A 7,667-nucleotide genomic window follows, 5' to 3' on the forward strand; every position below is an offset into this window, starting at 1 on the left:
GAGACTGGTAGCTACCAGGTTTGGTCAAAATCTACCACAGACGCTGAAGGTAGAGACAGCGACCAAGGCCAAAGAATATTCAGGTAATAATGGGTTAGTTAGATAAAGCAGATGTTGCGATTGTTACTAAATTAACAAAAAAACTAAATCCATTCCAAGACACTGAGAAAATAAGTCTGGAGGTGCCAGTTGCTCCTGAAGGTCACTCTCTTGGGCACAGCCTCTAAATGTATAGTTCAAGATGGAGTGCAACTGGAGCTGCAGGTGGCAGACTTTTTGAAATACAATTGGAATGTATTTTTCTGATGGCTGAGGCACTTGGGGATTGATACTGTTTACATCCCAGCAGTATCTGTGGGCTCTTGGAGATAAGGTTGTTCTTGATTCATTAATAGTAAGTTTCCATTTACTAAACTCTTTATTTAACCCTTACTTCGAGTCTGTGTGGTAGTCATTATCATTCCTGTTCTGTACAAGAGAAAAGTGAGGCACTGTAACTTGCTTGAAGTAAATTAAGTGGTGGCTCCCAGAAAGATACATCTGTGTCCTAAACCCAGGATCTGTGAATATTACCTTACATGACCAAAGCAATGAGTGAATATTATCTTATATGGCAAAAGATGAGTTTAAACTAAGGATCTTGAGAAGAGTTTATCTTGGATTACACTAGTAGGCCTTACCTGCAACACATGTATCCATAAAAGATGGACATATACAGAGGAGAAGACACACAGAGAAGAGGAAGAGGCAATGTGACCACAGAGCCAAAAGCTGAAGTGATGTGGCTACAAGCTAACAAACGCTAGGCAGCCAGAGCCTCTGTAGGGAGTGAGGCTCTGCCAACACACTGATTTCAAACTTTAGCCCCCAGAACTATGAGATAATACATTCCTTTTGTTTTAAGTCACTGAGTTTGTAGTAATTTGTTACAGAAGCCACAGGAAACTAATACGTTTCCCAAGGTCACAGTGGCAAAGGTGGAGCCAGCATTCAAACCCATGTCAAACTCCAAAGCTCTTGCTTTCTCCTATACCACACCATCCTACGATGGTGTTAAACCGGTTCAAAGATTCTACAGAACAAAATGGAAAGTGGTGCATGTAGAAGCAGAATCTTATGGTGAACGACTGAAAGAGCTAGTCCTTATTCCCTTGGGCTTGGCCATCGAGCAGGGGCGGGGGAGGGGAGGCTGCAATTTGGTAGCAAACTAGAAGGGAGGACTGAAGCTGGATTCAGGAAGCAAGAGATCTAGAGGTTCAAGTGCTGGAAGTCAACCCATATTATGCGGCCAAGGTAGGAAAGAGGTCAAGGAAGTAGGTCAAGTACGCCAGAGCCAGGAGACCATGGAACTGCTGGGCGTGCTCTTATTACACATCTTATTGCTAGTGCACAGAATCCCCGTGTGCTCAGGATACCAGCAGTGTCAGGAAACGAAATAAATTGGAGGTGACATGAGGATAGGAAAGAATTTGCTATTTGTTTGTTTGTTTGTTTGTTTTTTTAAAGCACCGAAACGATTGCCATGGAAAAATCAGGACTTTGTTAGATCTCCTAACAAAGTCTTATTGTATTTATTCTAAATTATATATTCTTTTCAGTATTAACCTATTCCTGTATTGCTACTACAGCTATGGAAGGAAGAATCAGAAAATGGTGCCCAATACCCAAGTCCCTACCCACAGGGAGGCTGGGAGGAAGGAAGAAGACCCACCTGTTGTGGCTCCTGGCATCAAGCAAAAAAAGGGTCGGAGGTGGGGAGGGAGAATCTCTGCTCACATTCATGCTGCGCTTCTGAATATGGTCTGAAAAAGGCTGACGTTGAGCAGGGAAGAATGGCTAAATGGGGTACATGAGGTTGCAAGGATGCTAGAGCAAATATGTGAAGCCAAGTCCATTCATTTGCTATGGCTATCATAAGAAAATATCACAGACTGGGTGGCATAACAGAAATTTATTTTCTCACAGTCAAGGAGGCTGGATGTTGAAGATTAAGGTGCTGGCAGGGTGGGTTTCCTCTGAGGCCTCCCTCCTTGGCTTGCAGGTGGCTGCCCTCTCACTACTTTGTCCTCACCTGGTTATCCCTCTGTGCCTGAGTATCCCTGGGATCTCTCCCTCTTCTTATAAGGACATAAGTCATATTGAATTAGCGCCCTACCTAACTGCCTCATTTTAACTTAATTGCCTCATTAAAGGCTCTGTCTCCAAATACAGTCACATTCTGAGGTACTAGGAGTTAGGGCTTTAATATATAAATTTGGAGGGGACAAAAGTCAGCTCATAACACCAAGAAATAGAGCTCAATGTGGATTGGCAAACTGGACAGAGAAAGGAAGAGTGGGTCACAATATGCCCAGTGGAACTCTGAACAGATTCGGAGGGAGAGAAAGCTAAGGCGGCACAGGATACCCAACCCCAGGTTTTACATGCTCTCAACTAATGTGTACTAAAGAAGATGTGTTTACTTAAAAGATACAGGGTAAACAAAAGGCACAGGAATTTGTACCCTGCACACAAAAAGCTCCCAATTTACAAATGGCTTTGGCGATGATAGTGTATTGAGTCCTTACTATGGGCAAGGTACTATGCAAGATACCTTACGTATATTCACTATTTAACCCTCTGAGATAGAAACTACTACTATATCCCCATTTTACAGATAAGATAACTAAGGTGCAAAGAGGGGAAATAACTCACCCAAGGTCACACAGCTAAAAGAGATAGAGCTTTTATTTGAACCCAGGCAGTCCAAACCCAGAGCTGCTACATTTGAGGACTATACAACACTGACAGGAGATGTAGTGTCAGAGAGTCTTCGGTATCAGTCAGACTCAGGTTCAAATCCCAGCTCAGGCACTGATTAGCAATTTGATCTTGAATCATGAGTCTTGGTTTCTTAACCATGTAATGGAATAATACATCCCTTTCAGGGATATCGTTAGGAATATATAAAGTAATAGTAACAAATAAAGCAACGTAGTCATATTATATGCCAGGAACATTTCAAACACTCTACATGTGCTACCTCAATTAGTCCTTATATTAACTTTATGAAGTACATATTTTTATTATCTCTACTTTAAAGGTGAGGAAATTGAGATAGATAGAGGTTAAGTAATTTGACTATGTTTATACAGCCAGTAAATGACAGAGCTAGAATTTAAACTCAGGCATTTTGAGTCCAGAATCCTTGCTCCAAATCTCCTTATATGAGAACAAGGACGAGAACAAACAAAAATAGTTACTACTACTGCTGCTGCTACTACTACTACTACTACTACTACTACTACTACTACTACTATTACCACTACAATTACTACTATTAGTGCTACTACTACTGCTACTATGATTGTGACTATTGCTGCTGCCATGATTGGGGTCAAATCCATGTGATTTGAGGACACTGAAATACTAACTTGTCCCAAGTATTCAATTTATGGTCAAGGATAGATTGAACAATGGGGATTACTATTTTAGAATATTTGTCGGCATTTACATAGAGAAAAATCTGAATGCTGTACTAGGGAGTGTGGAGAAGTAGAACCAAAGAGAGTATCACTCAACCTTTCTTCTATTATCCAGAGCAACTCAGCTCTGGTTCCAAATGTGCATGACCCAGAAAGCAAAAGAAAAGTCCTGTCATCAAGTGAATTCATTCTTCCTGGAGGTTTGTGTCAACTGACTGTACTGTTTGCCCACGCTCATCCCAAGACCTTAGCCATCTTCCCTCCAACCATGTGCTATACTATCCCAGAAAGGTATTCTGTTAGATATCATTTATCCACCTGGTCATATTTTCAGGAGTGTTTTACCACCGCTAATATAATCATTGACTCGGCAGCTACACGGCTGGCCTCTCCTTAGTACACCCTGTAGTTGATGAAGCTACTCCCAGTCCAGGCTTCTGGGTAGAATCAGAATGGATCTAAATAATGGAGGAGAAAGGACAGCATTCAACAGACACAAAGCACACTTCTAGGTAACTTTCTTAATCCCCAGTGAGGTCACATAATTCATCAGTTTATAAGGAAGAACACGGAGCCAAAGTTTTGGGGGTTGGATAGGAAGGGGCAAAGGGTACAAAACGAAAGATTGGACAACTGCTGGAAAGTCCTAAACATTGGCATTTTTTTTTTTAAACATTAGCTGTGATTATTTTTGGCCGAGGAACTAAAAGCCATTATTTCATATTTCATTCAGGGTTTTTAAAGTCTTCACATCTATCTGTTCCATTTGCCCAAAGAAAGAAATGCTTGAAGCAACCAGATGGCAGAGACTGCTTGTGTCCCTAGACAGAGCCAATGTCAGGGCTGTCAGCAAAGCCTAATTGAGTCCAGTTTTCATAATGTGCATTTACTGGCAATTCCATCATGGTATAAATTCTTGAATTGTGTCTCTCTCTGAATGTTCTGGGTCTTACTCACAAAGAAGACTCAACCTAAAATTAGAAACCTTTATGAACATACCATAAATTAAAGATTTCTTTTTTTACTTCCAGGCATTCAGAAATTAATTCTCATGTGCTCAAGTATTTTCATGTTTATGCAACATTATAGAATAAAAACCTATTTTTACTAACAACTTATTTGGTTTATTAGTACCAATTTTTTATTAATGAACTAGTAGGCTGCTTATTCCTTAGGGGAAAGAAATGCATTGAATTCTCTGTGTCTTGAGGGACCCACACATAGTAGATGCTCATTAAATGTCCATTGGCTGAGAGGAAGAATGATCTTGTCTTTTATTTTACGTGCACTCTATTTCAAAGTGGTCAAATTGTAATCCTTATAAAATATTGCTATTCAAATTTTTCATGAAGTTATATTTTGCTCTAAGCTGCACTCTACTCATTTAGTATTTTCAAACAGCAAACTTCCATAGAATTGATAGGACTGCTTCAAATTTTAGGAATTAAATGTACTTTTATTTTCATGGTATTGTCTGTCATACAATTTGATGAATAAAGTCATGAGGATCCCCGAAGTGATTCCATCGTTAGCATTTAATAGGTAAATCAGTATCTCCAGTGTGTTTGTCTCCCACATAACGGCCTACTCCTTGGCCCGAAAGCCTGGCTCTGCTCCTCAGTAAAGGGTTAAGGCAACATTTTTCCTCGGAGCATTTTGTTTTCCCTAGGACCTCCATTACTGTTATAAATTTTTCAGCGTGGCTTTTATGTAAATGTAGCAAGAAAAGCAAGACAGAAAAATGCATTTGTAAGCTTTAGGGGGAAAAAAATAAAGAATCTGAAACTGTTTATTGAAAATAAATGAATATGAAATGTAGAATAGAGGGCAAAGAAGAAATGAATAGTTCGTCTTAAGTATCACATGAACAAACCCCTAGAGTATTGTAGAATGGCCGACAGGGACGATTTCAGGGGTAACTAGGCATGCTCTGCGTCCTCCAGCTCCAACGTCTCACTCACTCTAAGAAGCCATGGGTCCTACTGAAAACTACATCTTGGGGTCAAAAGAGCCTGAATTTGAGTCCTTTGTTCCATCACGCCGTGTGTCCTCAAAAAGGTCATCTAATGCCTCTGAGGTCTTCCTACAGCTCCATCTGCCATGGAAAATGACCACGACCCACCCCCAATTCTGATTGCTATTTTTCATACTCATAATTAGGTTTCTTGAGAGAAGGAACTGGGTATTGTTCATAGCTATGACTCCCCACATAGCAACCATTATGCGATACTATGTGAAGGAATTTATCAACAACCTTTAGTGCTAGGGGCTTTGTCGAGCACACTGTGCTTTATAACATAGGTTCGTTATTCAGATATGGTGACGCCAACAGAACATGAGATGACAGGCTGATGGGAACATGCCATCCATGGAGGCCACAGAAGAAGGACCAAGTTCAGGAGGCAGAGGGAAGGAGGGGGAAATGTGGGCAAGAGCATGTAGTGTGGTTTCCACAGAAAAAAATGGACAGGCATGTTTAGGATTGACTAGTTTGAATACTTTCAGCAGGTTCTGGAGTCTAGGGGCTGTCCCTATTTGTCTGGTACCTGATCCTAGAGTGATGAGGACAGAGCTTTAGTGGCCCAGAATGTGAGAGCTCAACAAAAGAGGTGGTTGGGCTCTGGCCTCTGGGTTGGTTTACATATAAAAAGTGGCAGGAATTAGCTACCCCTGGGAATAGAGGCCCCAAGATGTCAAAGCATCAGAAAATAAAAGGTGTCATTCATATATTAATTCTGCATATATTCTTTTAAGGTAAGCATTAAACATCTCACTATGCATTGGCATATGAAGAAAGTGTGGCTCAGAATAATTCTGAAACTGAGCCATGGTCACATCCTGAGTGGGAGGATCAGGATTCATAACTACCTCTGTTTGAATCCAAAGAGAGCATTTTTCTAACTCTGACGTGCTGCCTTCAACATTTCCTGTTATCAGCTTGGATTGCTATGTGCTCTCCTGGCTCCATGCACACAGTTAAAAGAAACACACACACGCACACTCACATACCAGTCTAGAATTTCTAGACCAGCAAAATAATTATGATAATAATCCAAATTTTAGATTTGAATGGTGAAATGAAGAATTGCAAAGGAGTGAGGACATTTAGTTTTTAATTCTGTCACCAATAAGTTGTGGCACCCTAAAAAAAGTCATTTAGGCCAGAGAGGCTGAGTAATTCTTTACACATAGTAGATGGTCAATAAATATTTTCAAAATTGATTTGGGTCTCAGTTTCCTTCCCTTTAATAGGAAGGGCTTAAAACAGGTATGTTTCATTATTAAAAATTACATTATTAAAAATAGTTTTCCTCTGATGTGTTATGATGCCAGAAAAACCTAATATTTATATTACCTGAAAGAAGATTCGACCAAAAATTCCATTATCTCTACGAAATTATTCCCCTCCCTATGCTCATAGATCAGCAAGATGTGGTCAGGTTGGAGTCAGCAGGCCCAAGTTCATGACTATGGATGTGTCAGACAACCAGGGCTGTGTTGGACAGGTGGCATCCTGAGGTGCAGTTTCACCATGTGCCAAAAACCCTGCTTCTGAAAGAAACACTGTTATGGAGGAAATTACAGGAAGTCACTTGGCACTGAACAGTCCTATTGAGTCATCACTCTTGTTATACAAGACTGGAATTTTTCCTCCTTTTAATTATAAAAAGAAACATACTGGCATCCCATAAATAACATTATCGGTAATGCAAAAACAGGAAAGACACAAAGGAAGGAGAAACTGGAACAACCTAACCCTAGCGCAGCTTGTCCTTAAACTGCCTCCCCTGTCCTCTGGTCAGCACCGCCCCCAGGTACTGCTGCGGGGCAGGCTCCCTCTGAGCATGCGCTGCCCTCATGCGGGAGCCGGGAAGGGGAGAGGCATTTTATACTCTGGAGGACAAAAGAGACGGGTTTTGTTCACATCACGCGCTAACAGAAATAGCAGACAGGCAAGGCCATTGATCATTTGAGTAGAAACTTGGACTGTCTCCGTGTTAAGTCATTAGTATGGCTGCAGAGGCAGAACAAAAGAAAGTGAGAGGCTGAGTTTGGACATTTTTATTGCTGTTTAGGAGTCAACATATGACATAATCCAGTCCAATCCATAATTATTCTCGTAACTTTGCCTTCATTTCTACTGTGTGACCTTGGACCAATATTTTCACCACTCTGAGCTTTGTTTTTCCCCACCTATTACAT

The sequence above is a fragment of the Pteropus alecto genome, unplaced genomic scaffold (genome assembly GCF_000325575.1).
Source record: "Pteropus alecto unplaced genomic scaffold, ASM32557v1 scaffold101, whole genome shotgun sequence".
In the NCBI taxonomy this organism is placed as follows: domain Eukaryota; kingdom Metazoa; phylum Chordata; class Mammalia; order Chiroptera; family Pteropodidae; genus Pteropus; species Pteropus alecto.